General features: G+C 37.2%; 1 protein-coding gene across 3 annotated transcripts in view; it reads left to right on the top strand.

Annotated features, from left to right (window-relative positions):
- LOC122322090 (fibulin-1) overlaps positions 1–23,183 on the top strand; it is a 608,226-nt gene that overhangs the window by 354,119 nt on the left and 230,924 nt on the right. The gene's annotated exons all lie outside the window — the stretch shown is intronic.

Raw genomic sequence — 23,183 nt, 5'->3', positions numbered from 1 at the left:
CGACAAACTCCACAGTAACTATGATGTAACGGGTTACGTCCGGAGAGTACAGCTCGGAGAGACTTATGTTGGAGAATATAGTTAAAGCGCAACAGAGATAACTTTAACCGATTAAATGTATAAATTGGAAATAAATAGTTCAATGAACTTATTAAGTCGAATTTATTTTTAGGGATTAATCGTTATATTTCCACTTGTCGCAGAAGGAGAAAGCTTGAGTTCAAGATCGAAAATAATTGCAAACTGGCAAGAGCGATCGAAGAAACACGTCCGGGTACGGCAAGTGAATATACAGAACTCCTCATCGATTTCCATGAGCAGAATATACACACGAGATGTCGCGCTCGTTGGGCACTTTTATAGTAAGCCAGAAGTTCACAACAAGGTTTCTGTAAAATGCTGAGGGAGCGTTTTAATTTATTTTATCCCCAAAGCCATTAACCTGAAGCTTGTAAAACATCTGTCCACAACTGCCTTTCTGCTGACATTAAAGCAGTTAGTATCCACTTATCGAAAACCCTAACATATTTGGTTTGACAAGCAGCCAATTTCGTTGGAAACAAAAACGACCAAAGAAGCTCCTCCTACTCTTCAGAGGCGATGAGCATAAACAAGCAATGCTGCTGTTTTGCGAGATTAGGTCCATCGGAAGCCAGTTCATTAATCTTCGATATCCGCTTTCGGTGAACTGTCAAAACGGCTGTCAAAAGCTCTAAGCATAATTTTGACCGTCTTTGAGATTCTCAAAGCTTGGATTTGAGGAGCTGCAAACGCTACTGTTATCGATTCTGCTATAAATTCAAGACCATCGATATCTCTTATAGAGGATGCGTACTTTTCTCAGTCAGCTTTATCGAGCGTGATATAGTGGCAACTCCAGTGAAGTATATCGAGTGACGGTGAATAGAACCTCATTTGGAACTATCAAGCAAGCAGTGTTTAAGCTGTTCCATTCAAAATATTTTATTGATTATTTTAAAGAATGCATTTCTCAATTATTCAAAAATTACCATCTTTGACAAAATGGTTTAACTTAAAGAAAACTTTGTTCTTTTGCATGGGTTTTTTCATTATATTGTCGAAAAAAATAGAAAAACATTTTTTAAATTAAAATCCTTAGTTACCTAAAGGAATATTTACCACAAGATTTAGTAAATATTTCAGATTGATACGTTATCTTATGAAACACCATTTATGAAACACCAAGATCACCAACTTTAAAAACCCTGTTTTGAGAAAAACGCGTTCAAAGTTATGCGTTATACTTCCTTTTTAAATTTTAAGCGTTTTAGTAAATGCTGGCTATCTACATCCCCGTTAATAAGGTTATACAGAAAGACTACACCGAGCATTGTCCTACGATTTGTTAAGCTAGGTAAGTTTATGAGTAAGAGTCTACTATTATAAGATGGAAGGTGAAGATTTGATCACAGTTTAGACCTCTAAGTGAAAAAGTTAGGAAATTCTTTTGTACGGATTCTATGCGGTCCTGATGTACTCCATATTGGGGACTCCAGACACATGAACCGTACTCCAGTATCGGACGGATTAAAAAAATAAATAATTTTTTGGTTATGTATGGGTCATTAAATTCTTTTGACCACCTTTTAATAAAACCAAGGACTCCTTTAGCCTTATTAACCATTAAGGAAATATTGTCGGAAAATTTATGTTTAATGTCTAATAGGACGCCGAGATCATTAACCTGAGTTAATTTCTCTAAGGAAATCCCATTAATAGAATATGTAGCTTGCAGAGGGCAAGAACGATAAAAAGACATATGCTTGCATTTTGATTCGTTAAGTATTAGATCATTAGCTAAACACCATTTTGAAAGTTATCAAGGGTCAGACTGAAGATTGCATTGGGTAGAGATGGATTTGTACTGAAGACAAAGCTTAACATCATCTGCATACATAAGAAATAGAGAGTTCGTTAAAGCAGGGGGCAAGTCGTTTATAAATAGCGTAAGTAATAACGGGCCAAGATGACTTCCTTGAGGGACGCCAGATGTAGCACGGACCAGACGGGACTGTATGTTATTAAATAAGACTCTTTGTGTCCTTCCATTTAAGTAGCTGGAGATCCACGTTAAGGGGTCTATAGGAAAACCCAGCATATTCAGTTTACTCAACAAGAGTGAGTGATTAACTGAATCAAATGCTTTTTTGAAGTCTGTGTAAATTATTTATTATTATTATCAGTAATTATTTATGCTGATCGCTTCTTGCAAGGGATAAATATTAGAGTGCCCTGAAGGAAGGCTCATCAAGTCCATTGGTACTGGAACAGCATAAGTAGGTGGACAAGTAGGCGACGGAAAAATGTTTGGTGTTGAAAATTTATCGACTAGTGCAGCATGGGATGTAGGGGTATTCAGTAATTTAGCAGTCAGCAGGTTGTTGTTCGGAATTTTTCGTCTGGGGGATGCGCTTAACAGCTTTAGCCCAAGGAATTGAGTTTCAAGAAAATCCGTCCATTGTGTCCTCTTTCAGCACATTTAATATGTGAGCAGTTATTGCAGAGCCAACAAGACAGGTATGAGTCACCCGTGATGGTTCCACCAAATTCACATTTTTTTGCTGTGCAAGTAAGACTCATTTTTGTCTTCTTTTTTGACGGAATGCGGACCACTGTAATAGCGTGTAAAGAATTTAGGCTCTCTGAAGCACTCTGTAGCCGAGAGTGGACAATCAGATCGGATGTAAGAGATGACGTTACAAAAGAGATGTGCAACGAAGGTTCGGCGTCGTGAAGAACGACAAACTCCACAGTAACTATGATGTAACGGGTTACGTCCGGAGAGTACAGCTCGGAGAGACTTATGTTGGAGAATATAGTTAAAGCGCAACAGAGATAACTTTAACCGATTAAATGTATAAATTGGAAATAAATAGTTCAATGAACTTATTAAGTCGAATTTATTTTTAGGGATTAATCGTTATATTTCCACTTGTCGCAGAAGGAGAAAGCTTGAGTTCAAGATCGAAAATAATTGCAAACTGGCAAGAGCGATCGAAGAAACACGTCCGGGTACGGCAAGTGAATATACAGAACTCCTCATCGATTTCCATGAGCAGAATATACACACGAGATGTCGCGCTCGTTGGGCACTTTTATAGTAAGCCAGAAGTTCACAACAAGGTTTCTGTAAAATGCTGAGGGAGCGTTTTAATTTATTTTATCCCCAAAGCCATTAACCTGAAGCTTGTAAAACATCTGTCCACAACTGCCTTTCTGCTGACATTAAAGCAGTTAGTATCCACTTATCGAAAACCCTAACATATTTGGTTTGACAAGCAGCCAATTTCGTTGGAAACAAAAACGACCAAAGAAGCTCCTCCTACTCTTCAGAGGCGATGAGCATAAACAAGCAATGCTGCTGTTTTGCGAGATTAGGTCCATCGGAAGCCAGTTCATTAATCTTCGATATCCGCTTTCGGTGAACTGTCAAAACGGCTGTCAAAAGCTCTAAGCATAATTTTGACCGTCTTTGAGATTCTCAAAGCTTGGATTTGAGGAGCTGCAAACGCTACTGTTATCGATTCTGCTATAAATTCAAGACCATCGATATCTCTTATAGAGGATGCGTACTTTTCTCAGTCAGCTTTATCGAGCGTGATATAGTGGCAACTCCAGTGAAGTATATCGAGTGACGGTGAATAGAACCTCATTTGGAACTATCAAGCAAGCAGTGTTTAAGCTGTTCCATTCAAAATATTTTATTGATTATTTTAAAGAATGCATTTCTCAATTATTCAAAAATTACCATCTTTGACAAAATGGTTTAACTTAAAGAAAACTTTGTTCTTTTGCATGGGTTTTTTCATTATATTGTCGAAAAAAATAGAAAAACATTTTTTAAATTAAAATCCTTAGTTACCTAAAGGAATATTTACCACAAGATTTAGTAAATATTTCAGATTGATACGTTATCCATTTATGAAACACCAAGATCACCAACTTTAAAAACCCTGTTTTGAGAAAAACGCGTTCAAAGTTATGCGTTATACTTCCTTTTTAAATTTTAAGCGTTTTAGTAAATGCTGGCTATCTACATCCCCGTTAATAAGGTTATACAGAAAGACTACACCGAGCATTGTCCTACGATTTGTTAAGCTAGGTAAGTTTATGAGTAAGAGTCTACTATTATAAGATGGAAGGTGAAGATTTGATCACAGTTTAGACCTCTAAGTGAAAAAGTTAGGAAATTCTTTTGTACGGATTCTATGCGGTCCTGATGTACTCCATATTGGGGACTCCAGACACATGAACCGTACTCCAGTATAGGACGGACCAAAGAAATAAATAATGTTTTGGTTATGTATGGGTCATTAAATTCTTTTGACCACCTTTTAATAAAACCAAGGACTTCTTAAGCCTTATTAACCATTAAGGAAATATTGTCGGAAAATTTATGTTTAATGTCTAATAGGACGCCGAGATCATTAATCTGAGTTAATTTCTCTAAGGAAATCCCATTAATAGAATATGTAGCTTGCAGAGGGCAAGAACGATAAAAAGACATATGCTTGCATTTTGATTCGTTAAGTATTAGATCATTAGCTAAACACCATTTTGAAAGTTATCAAGGGTCAGACTGAAGATTGCATTGGGTAGAGATGGATTGGTATTGATAGATGTAGCACGGACCAGACGGGACTGTATGTTATTAAATAAGACTCTTTGTGTCCTTCCATCTAGGTAGCTGGAGATCCACGTTAAGTGGTCTTTAGGAAAACCCAGCATATTCAGTTTACTCAACAAGAGTGAGTGATTAACTGAATCAAATGCTTTTTTGAAGTCTGTGTAAATTACATCGGCTTGATATCACTTACAAAAGCCATCTATGACAAAGGATGTCAACTCCAGTAAATTTGTGGTGGTGGAGCGACGCTTAATAAAGCCATGCTGACAGGGAGAGATAATCGAAGAGCAATGGTGTTGCAAATGAGGGGTAATTAATTTTTCAATTAACTTTGGAATTGCCGAGCATCGGACTTTTTCCCTTTTTTATGTAGGGGAATTATGAAAGATTCCTTCCACTTAAGGGGAAAAATCGAGGTTTCCAAAGATAAATTGAAAAGTCTTAGAAGAGGTTTGCACAGAACCCTGGGGCAGTATTTTGGCACGCAGCCTGGTACTCCGTCGAAGCCTGGCGAATAAATGCGTTTTACCCTTAAAAGACCAGATAATAAGTTATAAAAAAACGAACAGAATATAAGATTTGCTGCTTGAATGTTATATGCGTAAGGCTGATCTGTCAATTTAGGCGGAGAATAAGTTGTTTGAAAAAATTCTGCGAATAGATCGGCAATGGCCTGATCAGAGGTCGCAGAGGAATTTTCAAACGTTAGCAGGGGTGAAAAAGATACATGTTTACGCTTACTGTTTACAAAATTATGAAACTGTTTTGGATCCTGAGTAAATTGTATCCGGCAGCGGCGAATATAATTCCTGCAACATTCAGCGTTACGCACGGTAAAATTTGACCGAGCTAGCAGATATCTTGAAAAATCAATACTACTGCAGGTTTTTTATATTTTAGTAAGAGCCTATTTTTAATATTTTTTAGGTTAGTGAGGCACCTTGTATACCAAGGAGGATTTGTTGATGCGGACGGGTATTTCCATGGCACACATGAGTCAAAAAATTTATTTAAGGTATAATAAAAATTTTCTAATGTCACGTTTAGATCAGTGCATGCCAGAATATCGGACCAGTCATATGTATCGATAAGGCTTTTAAGTTTATGAAAATCAGCATTACGGAATTAGCGAATCTTATTTGCCACGCATGGACACATCTCACTTTAATTTGGGGATATTAAAGTCGCCCACCGCTACGAGCTGGTCACGATCAGTCATAAGATTAAAAACGTACCGAATAGCGGACAAATGCTGCAATATGTGGGCGGCTCGGACGAAGTCGGTATATACGAACATGTAATGTATAAAGATTTGACGGACAGAGTGATTTTAATGCGAATAAATTCTATGTCACCAAACTCTTGTGATTTCACCTCTTCAGAAGCAAGAGTAGCTTCTATCGAAATGAGGACTCCACCCCCCCTTCGCTGAGTTCGATCCCGGTCTAAAAGTGGTGTACTTACTTGGAAAAACTTCGGAGCTAAAGATCTCTGGCTTTAACCAAGGTTTTCTGCGAAAACCAGTGATCAGCTCTTTAAATCCATTTTTGGTCTGTCTCAAGAACATCCTCATTTCGCCTTGCACAGCACGACAATTTTCACAACAATGATGTATACCAGACCTGCGGGAAATGGCATCCGAAATAGGAAGCCGAAGCGAGAGTGCAAAAGAAAAATGCAGATATAGAGATACAACGGGGAAGAAGCAGAGCTGAGCTATGCTTGGAATATGCTTGGGTATTATAATTTTGTCCAAAAGTGTGCAACGCAGTGAAGGAGACATCTCCGACCCTATAAAGTATATATAGTCTTGATCAGGATCACCTCCTGAGTTGATATGAGCATGTCCGTCTGTCTGTCTGTTCCTACGTTGATCCAACCTACCAAATTTCATTAGGATCGGCCGACTATATCCTATGACTGCCACATAACTGAACGATCGGAAAAAGTATTTGGTAGAAATATCAACTTTCGTATTTTTGAAGATAGAAGCTTGGGACTTTTTTTTAGATTTTTTATTTTAGTTAATTGGTTAATAAAACCTCATAAGGGGATAACCTCATGTTATTCTCATAAAGATCGGCCAACTATATCCGATGTTTGCGATATATATCCGGTTTTAACTGCAAGGGTATATAAACTTCGGCTCCGCCCGAAGTTAGCTTTCCTTTCTTGTTCAAATTTAATGTTGAAAAAGCTTTCTTTTTCAAGTTCTTTTCCCAATGAAAGGCGTCGAAAAATGGTTTTCACAAGTTCTTAGATTCATTTTATAATCATCCAAGATACTGCCACATTTTTCTCTCCATTTTGGTCCTATAATTTAATTCGAGGACGGAAATTTAAAAAATTTTAGGTTAGAAAAATGATGCAGTCCCAATGAGGATTCAGACCTAGGAAAATTTTACAGAGAGCAATCAACCATGCAACCTGCAACATTGGGCTACCACCCTGACTCAAGTGACAGTAAACAATAGTATTATTTGTTCTACGCGCTGTTCGTGAGTTATAGCGTCGCAAACATTGAGCAAAATAAAGAGAAAAAACTGGCATATATTCGTACTTCTACATTACAATACTACTACAATACAATACTACTACGACAAAGACAAAAAGGCACCTCAAGCTGTCAATAGAATTTGTGGAGTGTATGCATCCGATACAGTTTCTATCGCACAACGATGGTTTTATCGTTTGAGTCCTGGTGTGGAGGGGATCGAAGATGCGTCGAAATTATTTTGGCATAGTTTTTGACTTTCCAGAATTGACGCAGAAGCACTCTCAAACTTTTTTAGAAGCTCTCTAATTCGCCCTCAATTTACTCATTTGACAGTCCAAACTTAAATTTCAAAATGTTTCCACTGAGAAAAATTTTCTCCGAAATTGGGTTGGAACAAGTTTTTTCCATAAGAAAATATAAATTGGGACTCGTAGTTTTTCATTTGTTTAAGAACTTTTTCTAGCAAAGCTTTCTTTTAAATTAAATACACTATTTTAAACCCTTTTTATCCCCTTGCAGAGGTTATTATAATTTTGGTCAAAAGTGTGCAACGCAGCGAAGGAGACATCTCCGACCCTATAAAGAACATATATTCTTGATCAGGATCACCTCCTGAGTTGATATGAGCAAACTAGTCTCTCAGTTTTAAAGCTATCGACTTGAAACTTTTCACACACCCCTCTTTCCTTTGCACGCAGTATATAAGTCGGAACGGCCCGGATCGGCCGACTATATCCAGGGCCGTAGCTAGAGCCTCGGGGGCCCTGGGGCAACAAGTAAATGTGGGGCCCCCTATACGGAAGTCTTTTGCCCCGGCGGGGCCCCTTCCCTTCGGGGGCCCTGGGGCACCGCCCCACCTGCCCCATGCTAGCTACGGCCCTGACTATATTCTATAGCTGCCATATAATTGATTGATCGGAAATAGTATAACATCGGTGTTTTTAAAGTTAGAGAGTTCAAATTTTGCCAAAATAATACGACAAGCAAAATTTCATAAGGATCGGCCGACTATATAACTGAACAATCGGAAATAACCCAACTTTCGTGTTTTTGAAGATAAAGATTTGTTACTTCGTACAGATTCTATTTTTGGTCAGATAATCCGATCTACCTAATTTCATAAAGATCGGCCGACTATATTGCCACATAACTGAACGATCGGAAATGGTTTTTGGTAGAAATACCAACTTTTTTTTTTAAGATTTTGTATTATAATAAATTGGGTTATATTATCATATTCTCATAAGGATCGGCTAACTATATCCGATGTTTAAAAATATAAAACCGGTTTTAACTGGAAGGGTATATCAACTTCGGATCCGCCCGAAGTTAGCTTTCCTTTCTTGTTTTTTAGTAATTTAAAAGAGAAAGGGAAATTTTTTGTTAAAAAAGTTTGGGCTGTCAAATGAGCTTCTACAAAAATTGTAGAGTTCTTACACTGACAGTAGGCCGGCAGCGCTGTGAAAATTATATGGAACTCTATGGAAAATGAAAAGTTTACTCACCACTGTTTTAGAAAGAGTAAAAAAATTAAAACCCATTGCGTTGGAAGGGGTGAAAAACACGACACGATCCAAAAACAAAAGATATCGTATGCAAAATTAATTTTTTCAATTCAATTCAATTCAATTTATTCACTCAACAAACTTAAATTTACAAAAAGTGCGTGATACTAATATGGGATAGATTTTTAAGAGTTCAGGAAGAATACCTTATCAACTTAGAATAGATAATGGGTGGTGACAAATTGTTTGGTGTATCCAATATTAAAGTGTGCGGGAAAAATACAAAAACCGCTTACAATATCTTAACCTACAAAAATAAAACTTTAGGTCTAAGTTACAACTAAATGTTATAATCTAAGGCTAGATCGTTTAAATGAGGGTACGTCGAATTCTGACATCTTAAGTAGAAACACCGAGTAAGGCGTGGAAGTCCATCTGTAACTAACTCAATATTAGCAGTATTATGAAGATCAGTCGTAGCGTGGTACCAAGGTAGGTTGTAAATCATTTTTAATATTTTATTTTGGGACACTTGAAGCTTCTTTAAATGACATTTCGCTATATCTGCCCAGACAGGTGCACCGTAAAAAATTATTGCTTGGAAAATTGATCTAAATAGAAATAGTTTATTTTCTAAGCTCAGGCGGGCATTTCTGTTTATGAAGGGGTAGATAGTTCGAACCGTGATGTTCACCTTTTTAATGGTGTTTTTTATATGGTCGCCAAATTTCAGTTTTTTGTCTAAAATTAGTCCTAGATATTTGACGCTAGGTTCCCAGCTAACATAAGTATTCCCTAGCATGATTGCTCCATTGGGAATGTTGATATTTTTCCGTTTTCTTGTAAAGTAGATTGCCTGGGTTTTATCAGAGTTCACGAGGATTTTCCATTTTCGGAAGTATGTGTTAGTTTTTTCAAACGCTAGAGTTAATTTGTTGGTGATCTCCGATGATAATCTACCTGAGCTTAAAATAGCTGTGTCATCAGCGAATACCGACATGGAACAACCGGGCAGAACTGGAAAATCTGCTGTAAATATATTATACAGGATTGGAGAAAGGCAGGATCCTTGCGGGCAGCCTGCTGGGATGTATTTTATGGTGGACGTTGCACTTTCTATGTGTACCGAGAACGACCTATTGGAAAGAAAGCTCTTCACTATCTTAATGATTTCTGGGGGGAAGTTTAGAATGAACATTTTATGTATCAGTCCATCGTGCCAAACGGAATCAAAAGCAGCTCGAATATCTAGCAGTACCATTCCGGTGGATTGGGATGCTGAAAAACTTCTATTTACGATTTGTTTGATTCTTACAAGAGGTTGGACTGTATTGTGCTCACGCCGGAACCCAAATTGAAAAGAAGGTAGGCAGGCATTATTCTCAAGGAACTGGATAAGCCTCTCTTTAATTATTTTCTCTAATATTTTACTTACTGAGGAAAGGAGACTAATTGGCCTATAAGAAGAAGGTGAATCTATCGGTTTGTTTTGTTTGGCAATGGGGATTACCTTCGACTTCTTCCAAGCATTTGGAAAGTAGCAGAGTTTAAGACATTTGTTAAACAGTACTGTAAGAAAGCTTATACCCTTGCGAGGTAGATGCCTAAGACATAGGTTGTCTATTCCATCGACGCCAGGCGCTTTTTTAATTTTTAGGGATTTTAAGACACCTTTTACTTGGTCTCTCGTTAGTGGTGGAATGTTTGTAAGATTTATAGGCGTATTCGCAAGGGCATGGTTAGAGCTGTTTACAGTGGAAGTGGTTGATGGGTCACTAAGATCAGCGGACAAAGAGTGGTTGCGATGAAACAACTGGGCCAATACTTCTGCTTTTTCCTCCGGAGTGTTATATCGAGTAGAATTTTCCACAAGGGTGGGCATTACTATGCGTTTCTTCTTAATGACTTTTGTTAGTTTCCAAAAGGGAGAAGAGCCCTTGTCTAAGGATGATAGTGTTGTGTTCCAAGCCTTATTTCTAAGGTTGAACAACGCTTCTGATATCAAAAAGTTATGTAACTTAAACAATTCTAGGTCGATATGATGTCTAAACCTTTGCCAGTTCCGTCTGTAATGATTCCGATTCCTTATCAAGTTGGTAACATTTCTAGGAAGCGGCTTGGGTGAATAGCGAATTCTTTTTTGGGGTATGCTGGCAGTTTTAGCTCCAGATATTGTGTTATTAAAGATGTTGATTTGCTCGTCAATGTCTTGGGGAAGACAGATTGAGCTGGGGTTTATTGTTGGTAGCTGAGAGTTGATAAGGCGCATATATTCTACCCAATTTGCGTTTTTAGTATCGAAGTAATACGACTCAACTATTGCCGGGGAATTAAGTAACGTAATTTGGACTGGTAGGTGATCAGATCCCAGATTGTTTATTGCTCGCGCATGTGAAAAGCGTTGCGGGCAATTTGTGATGAATAGATCTAATGTTGAAGAGAGACCTTGAGCTCTTGCTGGGATGTAGGTGTTGTCCGCCGTGTGGATTATATAGAAGTTCTGTGAGTCTAGTTTCCGCTTCAATAAATTCCCCCATGAGTTAGCCCTGTAGCAGCCCCACGCACCGTGCCTGCAATTGAAGTCGCCGCCTAGTATGTAGTGTAGTATGGAAAATGGAAAGTTTCCTCACCAAGGGGAAGGGGTGAAAAACACGACACGTTCCAAAAAAAACAAAAGATATCGTATGCAAAATTAAAGAAATATAAAAGATAGAGATAATAGGAATGTGAGATCTAGAATTAATTAATTTTTATACAAAGGTACGGATCCGAAAATTGAAGTCTCAAACGGCTAGAACTAAATAGCCCTTGCATTGCTCCAAGAAGGACCAGAATGAAACCATAGAAATAGAATAAAAAGTATTATAATTCTATACAGTAAGACATCTTGACTATCAGCCATCAATGAAATTAATGGTTAGAATAGTCGACAATGCCAATTCTAGCTCTTACCCTTATAAAAAAAACGAAAATACGAAAAACACTCAACCCGAAACCAAAAAGTCCTTCCTTATAGCCTCTAGTTGAGAAACTAAATATGTATTTAAAGTCGCGATTGAGATTTGAATAGAATAAAAATAGAATTTTTCTTGAATAAAGTGGATGAGTCTGGAATCAAAGGGAGTGGTCAGTTATCTATTTATTTGTTTATTTATTTATTCATCTATTAATTTATATATTTTGGTTATATATATACATATTTATTTATTATATTTATTATTTATTATATTTATTATTATATTTATTATATATGTGTGTTGTTATATTTATTTAAATTTTGTGTTATTCCTTAGTGTTTAGCTTTTATTCATTCATTTGTGTATAAATACATTAATCAAAGTAATTAATAGATAAATAAACCTGGTAGATAAATAAACCAAAACACTTAACTCCTTTGAACTCCGGCACTTAACTTCGGTCCTAGTCTACCAATGCTCGAAGATATGGACATAGAAGTGGGCGCACAGGGCGGTACGGAAAATAGAGGGACCGGTCGGCTCAGCGCGCAACAAAGAAGGGCAATCCTTAGAAACCTTCCCACGTTATTCCCACTTTAAATTTAATCCCATTCAGGAGCAACAGTTGGTTGATCAAAAAGATGCATGAGGACGAAGTTTGACCAAATTATGGCAATGAAAAGATTCCATTCTCTAGATCCTCCGAGTCCTCGATGCAAGTGGAAAATAATCAGCCGGCAGGGTCCCATTTTAGAAAAACGTCTGAAGGACAAACGGAAGGCGGAAAAGACTGCGATTTTCAGGGCAGAGTCAGGGAACCCGACAGGGAGAGTCACTGGTGGAGTGTTTTATGGCACTCAGTAGGCTGGTGGCATCCGTAAGCCCCGGAGTGGATAACGATTGGATTATCAAGACGGCAACCCGGAATCTCCTGTAGCAAATGAGGCAGTGGGTCTATCCGATCCGAGTTTACACACTGGAACACCTAAACGACGAATGCAAGGAGGTAGAACGTGACCTAAATCCGGAGCGAGGAGCAGGGTGTAAACAACACATGACTGTTGGATACAACGCTGATCGCGTTGGATTTGCGTGGAATTTTTCATCAAGAGGGTCACGTGTACATGGACTGCGAAGCGGCTCGCGGCACCCTTTTCTGCTACAAGTGTACGTTGGCGAATACCCTAACGCCAAAATTTCCGAATTGCAGGCAGGGAAAACGATACATTGGGGTATCGGGCAACCAACGTTCAGCGAAGGAGACAGTGAATCGGAATAGGATAGCAACAAGGGTATCTGTACCCGCCAACCAAGATGGAGCTGGAATGATGGAGTGTCGTAGGATAATTCCAGGGTTTGAGTTTTGTTAGGTTTTTATTTAGAAGGAGCAGCTGAGGTGACGCTCCAACGATCAAAATGTCTCTGTTCTTTTACAGTATTTTTTAAGTCTAAGTAAGGTTAAGTCTCGTAGCTGCGCTGCTCGCAGGCGGCGGCAGAGAGACGGCTATGTACTTATTATAAAGTAATTTAATAATATACGTTGTTATGCGCTCTCAAGAGGAGGCGCGAGGGGTATGCATATGCATATACCGTTTGTTACGATTATGCTGACACTAGCACTTTCTATGTGCGGGCTAAGCCATAACGATCGGGTCTTATTTCGGCCACCTAGGGTTTATGACCGGGACTTTGGATTATGTAAACACTGCAACAAAGGGTTACAGTGCGCACCCTTTAAGTACTCTCGCTACAGTGGGTATTCAATATATGTGCATACTACATCTCCCTCCTTTTGAAAAATAACGTTATTCTTTTAATAGAGTAATTTTTATAGTTATTTTTATACCCTTGCAGAGGGTATTATAATTTTGTCCAAAAGTGTGCAACGCAGTGAAGGAAACATCTCCGATCGGAAAAGGTATAACTTTGGTGTTTTTAGAGTTAGAGCTATTGCAAAAGCTATTGTTGGCAAAGCATTACGACATGCCAAATTTCATAAGGTTGGGCCGACTATATCTTATAGCTGCCATATAACTGAACGATCGGAAATGACCCAACTTTCGTGTTTTTGAAGATAGAAAGCTGAAAATTAATACAGATTCTATTTTGAGAATTGACCCAACCAGTTGATCAATTGGCCAGTTGATCCAACCTACCAAATTTCATTAGAATCGGCCGACTATGTTCTATAGCTGCCATATAACTGAACGATCGGAAATGGTACTTGGTAGAAATACCAACTTTCGTATTTTTGAAGATAGACGTTTGGGACTTTTTTTAGATTTTTTATTTTAGTTAATTAGTTTTATTATGATGTAATCATAAGGATCGGCCAACTATATCCGATGTTTGCGATATATATCCGGTTTTAACTGCAAGGGTATGTAAACTTCGGCTCCGCCCGAAGTTAGCTTTCCTTTCTTGTTTAAGTTTATTTATAGTTATTTTAGAAGTTATTTTTATAATAAAAATTTCTAATTAATACATCCTTTTTTTCATTATTTTTTTGTTGTTTTATGTTATTAGAATCGAAGAAAATGAAATTATTAAAAGAATATGTGTATTTATTTATCTATGAATGTGTGTCTTTGTATGGCCATACTAAGTGCAATTTATGAAATAAAGATTTTTAATCTATCCTTTGAACTGTTTGTTTCTTATGTTTATTATTTGTTATTACTATGTTATCTCTATCTCCTATTTCCGTTTCTATATACGGACCTGTATATTTAGGATATATCTTATGACCTGTCTCGTTTTTTAATAAAACCTAATAATAAAACCTTTTTTAATAAAATAAAACCTTTTCACCTACTGATATATCTATATCCCTTACTTTATGATCGTATAGTAGTTTATTTCTATTCTTATTTGCTTCTAACACAACTCTAGCTCTTTTATAGGATACTTCTAATCTATACTGACTCTCCTTAGCATAGTCATCTATATTATATCTATATTATATAGTGCTATAGTGCATAGATATGTAAGATCGTATGTATTCATTGAAAGTTCTATGACTTCTTTCTATTGTTTCAACTGTCTGGTGGTGGTGCGGTGTGGATGTAATATTTTCAATATTTAAATATTTGCACAAATCGTCTATAATTGAATTCTTATATTCTGTTCCCATGTCCGTAATGAACGTCGTCATTGGACCGCACTTCAGGATAAAAGATTCTAATATTGCTTTAGCGACATTTTTATTCGGAACAGGTGTGGCAACTAAATACTTAGTTAAATCACATATTAAAGTGACTGCATACTCATTGCCATTTTCTGATTTTGGCAGTGGACCGATAGTGTCCACTATCACTCTGTCGAAAGCATTTATTGGTGTGTCTGTAATTGTTAAAGGGGTCTTTGTGTGATTAGTTATTTTGGATTTCTGGAATTTTTGACATTTTCTTACGAACTCAGTTATATCTTTAGACATGCTTTTCTAGTAATAGTGTCTTTTTACTTTGACCAAAGTTTATGATATGCCAGTATGACCACCTTGAATTGGATCATCATGAAATGTAGACAAAATTGCTTCTTTTTCTTTTAAATTTGTTATTTGGGTCACAGTTGAGTAGCGCTACTCTTAATATTTTCAATATTTTATTGCCCATTAATTTAAATTTATCTATTGAATTATACTCAAAGATATTTTCCCACGGTGCCACTTTGAGTTGGCTGATTATATTTATACCGGCTTGCATTTCAAGCCTTTGGAAAAATTGATATAAATCATAACTCCATTAGTATATAAATCTCTAATATCATATCTTGCAGTAATTTTTCTGCCTTGTTTAAAAAAACATACCATATTTTTTATCTGCAAGGTCACTACTTTACGTACTTCATCATTGTTTATGACGTCGTATACGTTGGGCTTAGAAGCTTTATTCAAAGATTGCATTGGCAATTCTTGTTCTTGATTTTCCGCGTGAAATTTTTGTCTACTTTGATATCTAGTAGTGACTTTTAATATATTTCTAGTTGTATTTTGTAGATCTTTGATGGTTATCCTTGATAAAGCATCAGCTACATGATTATCTTTTCCCTTTAAATATTCGACTGTAAAGTCGTATTCTTCTAGTTCGAGCCTCATACGTGTCAGTTTAGAACTGGGATTGGTCATTGAGAAAAGGTATATTAAAGGTCTATGGTCTGTTCTTATTAAGAAATGTGTTCCATATATATATGGTCTGAAATGTAATATCGCCCAGTGAATTGCAGCTAATTCCTGCTCAGTAGTACATTTGTTACTTCACCTTTTGTAAATGCTCTTGATGCGTATGCAATGGGAAGTTGGAGACCATTATGATTTTGAGTTAAAACCGCTCCAAATGCTTGATTACTTGCATCTGTTATTATACAGAATTCTTTAGTGAAATCTGAGTATTGTAGCAAAGTAGGTTCCATAAGTTTTGTTTTTAAGTATTGGAATGCATTTTCACACTCATCCGTCCATTTAAAAGGAATATTCTTTTTACATATTCTTGTTATGTGCCGTGAATAATCGTCGAAATTTTTTATAAAGCTTTAGGTTGAATTTCCTACATTTCTCAAAAACATCTGTTAAGTTTTTAAGCATATGTTTTTCGGAACAACCGATTACTATTAAGTCATCCATATAAAGAAACGCTTGAGAAGGTTCTAGACCAGAGAACGCAATAGCCATCATACTCTGAAACAAATTAGGAGCTATTTTTAATCCGAAGGGTAATCGTGTGAAGCGATATGAGCCGTTCCTCGTTGAAAAAGACGTTAGGTATCAATTCTAAGTAATGGGAATTTATCAGATAGTAATTTTTTATTAATCTGGCGGTAGTCAATTACTAATCGCCATTTCTTTACATTTGATCCGGGGGATGATTTCTTAGGAACAAGTAACAATGGGCTATTCGGATACTGACGGTTCGACAATCCCGTCTGAGATTAATCTTTCTACTTGCTTTTGTATTTCGTTCACCTGACTATGTGGGCTTCAATAGTTCTTTATAAAAACTGGTTCATCATCTTTTAATCTCAGTTTCTGTTTGTAAAAATTATTTGTGGTTATTGATGCGGTTTCCAATCCGAATATATCGCTATACTATCGCGGGTGCATAGGCTAGTAAGCTGAGACTTGAACTGTGGAGGGAAGTTTTTTGATAGTTGTGATAGTACGGATTTTTTTCTATTGTCTGAATTTGTGTTGACTACATCGTAGTTCAAAAGTGATTCATATGTTAGGTTATCTGTACTGACTACTTGGTCGGTATTTGTTGTGTTTAATAGTCTTATGAAGGCATTATTGGATGTTGCTATGGTATTTGCAACGTAAATACCATGTTGAATTTCCTGATTTAGAATTAATACACTGTCTGCTTTAGAATTAAGTTCAATTTTCCGAATAACTTGGGATCTTGCTGGCAGAAGTATTGAATTATTGCCAGAACTTTGAGCTATTGGTACTTCAATTGGGAATTTTAAATTATTGAGTCTAATTATAAGCCAATCTTCAGATGGCTTGAAGTCTAATTGACAGTTGTATTTTTTGATAAAGTTGAATTTAGATTTTTGGATTTTATTATTTCTTGACCTTTTATGTCTATGATGTAATCATTTTGGATGTTTTGGAAGTTATCCGAAGTTTCTTTTAAAATGGAAATGTCTGCACCTGTGTGTATTAAAAAATGAAACGAATATATTTTGGCTGAGATTAATGGTGTGAACTCTGATCTCTTTTATTGTTGAGTATTTAAAGGGTTTTGGGAGTTTTCCGATGTGTTTTGGTTATTATTTTGGGTCATTCTTACATTGCCTTGGTTATTGCTATTGTGGCCTCGGTTCGAGTTACCACTGCCTCTATAGTTTCCTCTATATAGGCCTCGCCCTCTATTGTTATTTTGATAATTGTTGTTATAATTATCGTTGTTGTAGTTATTGTGGTTGTAGTTATTGTGATTACCACGAAAACTACCTTTATAGCTTCCACGTCCGCGATTTGAGCCGCGCTGTGGATAATTCTTATAGTATAGGACAGTGTTTGACTGCCCAGTTGCTTCAGTGCAACTATTGACTAATTTGGAAACGACTTCGTTCATAGTACTGAATGTGCCAGCTTGCATGATAAGTTTTACCTTATCGATTGTGCAATTTTTAGTCAATACTTTGACTGCATGCTGCATGGAATAACTCCTGGCTAGCTCTAAAGGTAAACCATCTGATATATATGCACCTTCTAAGGCTTTCGTCATCTGCTCAATGTCTTGTGTGTATTGGTTAACAGTTTTATTGCGCTGCTGTAGGTTCATCAGCTTCACTGATAATTCCTCAACAGTTTTACCTTTGACGTTGCTTCTTAGTCTGGCAATCACCTCAGTAATTGTTGTTTCATTACCGATTAGATTCCTGGCAACACCATTTAGCTTTGTTTTAATAATGGAAACAGCTAATTCTTCGTGGTCGCCTTTTATTGATTGTATTATTTGTAAAGCATCAATGAAACTTGTTAAATTTTCAGCCTTACCATCAAAAACTGGTATAAGCTTAGATGCTGCATTAATAAAATCAATATTTGATTGTGCCATTGTGATGGATTTACTTATTTTGTTTTCTATTACACTCGAAGTATCTGAATCTGTAGAGTTATCCAGATCAGTGTATACCGCCGAAATAGTAAGATTATTCAAATCTTCATCTTCTATTTTGGGGTTTACTTTGGGAATCTCTTCTGACTCAGATTCGTTCGTTTCTGTTGATTTTAAGTCAGGTGCAGTGTCAACGGCTATTGGAGTGTTTAGAACGGTTGATAACGATATTTCTAAACTGAACTTTTTTTTAACATACTATTTTATTTTCCTTTGTGTCATATTTTGTTCTGTCATATAATTTTTTTCGGAAGTAATAGTCAGAATCATTTATTTGATCTGTTTTACTTATGCTATTACTTCTCATTAGAAAGGAAATTAGAAAAAAAATCTTAGTTTTTCTTCCTTCTACGTCAGCTGGTCGTCGCCGGTTTGGCTACGCTGACGTTCCCTCAGTGGCGCAGGAGGTGGCGTATTCCCGCACTCTATGTGCTGCTGCTACTGTCCGGGGCCTTTTGGGCTCAGCCGTTACCGGTGCCGGTCCTCGCACAGGTGTGGTTGCAGTGGGGGCTGTCCAGTGGTCCAGGGCAATCCTTCGGGCATGTCTTTTTAAGTTTCGGTAATGGCTTGGGTGATGGACGTTTTGTTATTATTATTTTTTCATGAATTTTTCTTATTGGCACTGAGTGAGTGGCGGCAATTTTTGAGCGTTTATTTTTGTTGCTTATTAATCGTTCTTGCAGAAAATCTAGTTCTGTTTGAAGTTTTTGGGCCGTAGCCCACGTGGGAGGTGGAGCATTTACGTAGAGTAGCCACTTTAGGTGTGCAACTCTTTTTTTTATTTTTTTTCGCAACTCCTCCGCGATTGCCCATTGCTTTCACTCTACTCACTTAGATTTGTTTTTCGTCGATTTATTTTGCATTTTCCAGTTTATCCAGTTTTTTTTTTTTTTTTTTATTATATATATATCCTTCTGGGTATATCTTTTTTGGTGTATCCTGTTTATCCCTCGATGTCCTTTCATCGCTGTCACGGTCGCCACGTCATAGGATAAGTCCAGGGTTTGAGTTTTGTTAGGTTTTTATTTAGAGGTGCCGCTCCAACGATCAAAATGTCTCAGTTCTTTTACAATATTTTTTAAGTCTAAGTAAGGGTAAGTCTCGTAGCTGCTCTGCTCGCAGGCGGCGGCAGAGAGACGGCTATGTACTTATGTATAAAGTAATATAATAATATACGTTGTTATGCGCTCTCAAGTGGAGCCGCGAGGGGTATGCATATGTTGACCGTTTGTTACGATTATGCAGACACTAGCACTTTCTGTGTGCGGGCTAAGCCATAAGGATCGGTTCATATTTCGGCCACTTAGGGTTTATGACCGGGACTTTGGATTATGTAAACACTGCAACAAAGTGTTACAGGCCGCACCCTTTAAGTACTCTCGGTACAGTGGGTATTAAATATATCTTCATACTACAGGAGCAAACAACACGTAAGGTGATTCAGAGCTTGGAGGAGAGGGTACGGTACAAAGAATCGACGGAAAGAATCTTTCGGCCGAACCAATTAGCAGGAGCGCTACAAAAGAAGAAAATAGTAACGACAGTTAGTAAGCAGTTCGGTGATGTCGATGATGCGGGGGTAACCAAAATAAACCCCTGACCCTACGCTATGGTCAAGGTGGCAGAAGTGGCGATGAGAGGGCTGTTGGATTCTGGAGCTAAGTGGAACACAAAAATAAGATAAGAGAAATGCTATTCTACCTATGTCCATCATTGTCCATCCCAGGAAGCAACGAGCAGTACAGCGGAGAAAATAGCCATGAGCAGCATGAATTAGGTGACGCAGAGAGAAAGCATCTGGAAGAAGTCCAAAAATCTTTCCCAAGTTTCGAGGAAAGTGGATTAGGAAGACAGCGGTAATGAAGCAGTTCAGACGCTTATATAACAGAAAATCAATAAGATGGTTGACTTGGAGTTGTAGAGGAGTATTAAAGCCCATGGAGCAACACAATCACTTTAGTCCGGAAGCCAGGAAGGAATCGCCTCTGCCTAAACGCCCTAAAGCTGAATAAAATTACAATCAAGGACGCATATTGAGGCGACCGTATTGAGACGACAAGATACATCTCAAGTATGGATCTAAAGCATTCATTCTGGTAGATAGAGTTGGACGACGCCAGCAAGAGATATACGGCTTTTACGGTACCGAGACGTCCATTGTACCATTTCGTGGTTATGCCATTCGGTTATACCATTTTATAGAAAGCGTCTTTGTGCACCTGGGCGACCTTTTTGTAGTAACCGCAAACTTTCAGGACCACATGAGGATGCTGGAAGAGGTTTTCAGAAGCCTGAAGGAAGCCGGACTGACAATACGGACTGAAGAAGTGACGAAGTGAGAAGAGAAAGGGAAGGTGATCAAAAGGGTGACGGAATGGCAGGGTGGTACCGAAGGTTCATACGGAACTTCACAGAACTGGCGGCGACGCTGACGGATACCCTAAGAAAGGTCAAATTTGTCTTAACGTAGGAGGCAAAGAGATCGGTGAAGATGCTGAAGAAGGCAATGACTACAGCGTCAGTCTAAAGACTTCCCGATCTTAAAAGAATGTTTTATTTACATTGCAATTCTTCGGATACCGGGGTAGGAGCAGTGCTTTTTCAGAAAGCGGAGGAGGAGGGCGTACGTCCCATAGTCTTCTTTTCCCAGAAGCTAAGCCCAGCGCAGCGGAACTTTAGCATAACGGAGAAGCAGCCGTGTTAGCAGTTCCACGTTTTCTGTCAAATATTTCGGCTGCACATGGATCATTCGAGTCTGCAATGGATCATATCCGTGAAGAACCTGGCCGGAATATTCGCGAGGTGGTCGTTTAAGCTGCAACCATACCAGATGGCAATCGAGCACTGCAAAGAGACCGAGAATGTGGTGACAGACAAGCTATATAGGGTGGTGGAAGGCGTCGAAGAGCCGAAAGAAGACTGGATGCTCGGATTCCAAACAAAGGATTCTAATGCACAACCTTAGAAATGAATTGAGCGAGATAGAATGGTGAGACGAAAATAATGAATGAGTAAGTGCGACTGTGTAGGTCTCACTCCCACAACATTTGGGGAATGAAACCCGAATTGAATGAGTTAGAGATACAGTTCATTCTAGAATGTTCGATACAACTATGCATATTTGCCTGTCCTTTTAGACACTGATAATAAAATAATTCAAAAGTGGAACATATTTTACTTATACTTAATATTTTCAATGTTTATTAATAACAACTTTGCCAACACAATTTTGCCGCCAACAATTGAATTGTAAAATAATTTAATTTGGAAAAACTCACAAGAAAAATAAACAAAAAGCACTTAGAAAATAGTAATAACAGTTAAAAAACCATAAGTATAAGAGAATGCCCATGAGTTAGAATGCTCTCTTACACTCTCACTCCTTCTCACTCAATTCGTTGTAACTCTTGCACTGATTCATTCTATTCCATTAGGATGTATTCTATGGCTGAGGCAATAAGAATGTATTCCTGCAGACCTCTACTGTTGGTCCGTCTGTCTGTCTGTTTCTAAGCGAACTAGGCTCTCAGTTATAAAGCTATCGACTTAAAACCGTGCACACACCCTTCTTTCTTTTGCACACAGTATATAAGTCGAAACGGCCGGATCGGCCGATTATATTCTATAGCTGCCATATAACTGAACGATCGGAAATGTTTTTTGGTAGAAAGACCAACTTTTGTGTTCTTGAAGATAGAAGCAAAGATAATAAAGCAAAAAGGTGGGACATCTCATACAAAGAAAAATATTCTATGGCGGGTTCCACAGCGCGACAAGGTAAGTTTGAGAAATTTTTCGCGCGACAACGAATGAGGGATAGCCGAGTGGTAGAGTGCTTGGCAGATGTGCGGAGGCAAACGAGTTCAAACCAGGCTCGGGACATCCATTTCTTTGCCAAATTTTAAATTAATTTATATTATATTTTGATTCTTTTAATGTGTTTTCATAAATTTATAATCCAATTAAAAAGAATACAAAATTTTTATATCACCTTAACATCGTCTCAGTTCGTAGTGGAACCCGCTGAAAAAATGTCTATAAGTGCGGGTTCTACGTCATTTTGGAAGGCCGCGGCCTTTTCAAAAATGAAAACATTTGAGAGCGGGTTCCACGACGTGGCAGATGGGACAGGGAAAGAGAGAATTCTTTTTTTAGATCGTAACATCTTTGGACGATTGGATAAACTTCGAGGGTTCGATATCATTAGGGGCGGTTGTTTCAATTTTTTAAAAAGTTTTAGTTTTTTGAATAATTTTATATTTACTTTTATTTTCTTGTTAAATTTATTTGATTTTTTATTTTTTTTTTTATTATTTTTTTACTTTTCCTATTTACTTTATTATTATTATTTTTAATTGCATTCTATTACAATTGTTGTAAAAATAAATAACGGACGTGTCGGATGACAAAATGCCGGATGGACTCCCTTGAAATTTTATTAGAAGGACATAATGAAAAATTAAACAATTTTACAATTGTAAATTTAAAGAAAAATATTACAATTTAAAAAAATTATAAAAAATAATAATAATAAAAAAAGGAAAAAGTTCAATGTCCTTACGAGGATTTGAACACAGAAAAATTATACACTACTACTATTTGTTCTACTAACTACCACATCGGCGCATTAAAAACAGAAACGAGAAATTGAATTGAATTGAATTGGGAAATAAATTGCTTATATCCGATTTCGGCGATATAACTGGAAAGGTTCTAACTAGAAGGGTTTATCAACTTTCTTGTAAGTAATAAATTTAAGTCAAATATACTATCAGAAAATAATTTAGAAAGAAAAATGTAGTAAAGAAAAAAAATTATTTTAAGTTAAAATGTTTTCAATAAAAAATTTGACTCGATTGCGTGAGAAAAAATTCCCATAATTAAAAATCTCACTATTTCATGCACATTCGACCCATCGTCAAAGGTTATTTTGGTAGTAGATCATATTACTTT

The sequence above is a fragment of the Drosophila bipectinata genome, chromosome 4 (assembly GCF_030179905.1).
Source record: "Drosophila bipectinata strain 14024-0381.07 chromosome 4, DbipHiC1v2, whole genome shotgun sequence".
Taxonomy (NCBI): domain Eukaryota; kingdom Metazoa; phylum Arthropoda; class Insecta; order Diptera; family Drosophilidae; genus Drosophila; species Drosophila bipectinata.
Note: the sequence above shows the minus strand (reverse complement) of the source record. Positions and strands in the feature narration are given on the sequence as shown.